The sequence below is a fragment of the Haliaeetus leucocephalus genome, unplaced genomic scaffold, assembly GCF_000737465.1.
Source record: "Haliaeetus leucocephalus isolate CR32 unplaced genomic scaffold, Haliaeetus_leucocephalus-4.0 Scaffold840, whole genome shotgun sequence".
NCBI classification, from domain to species: Eukaryota; Metazoa; Chordata; class Aves; order Accipitriformes; family Accipitridae; genus Haliaeetus; species Haliaeetus leucocephalus.
In genome coordinates, this window is record NW_010973276.1 from 2,291,846 (window position 1) to 2,292,073 (window position 228).

The window sequence follows — 228 nt, forward strand, 5'->3', positions numbered from 1 at the left end:
GCTTACACACCGTTACTCTAATACACCCTCTATTTATACATATTAAAGATCACCCCGTTCATAACCTCGCTTAATACTATGATAAATGCCTCAGTTCTCCCCTAGGATCTCTTGTTTAACACTGTGCAGTTAACACCAAAACCGGTTTTGGGCTGGCAAAAAAGAACTATATACATATCATCTGTCTCCTCCCAGCCTGCGGTTATAGGAGGACCAACAAAATGGTTA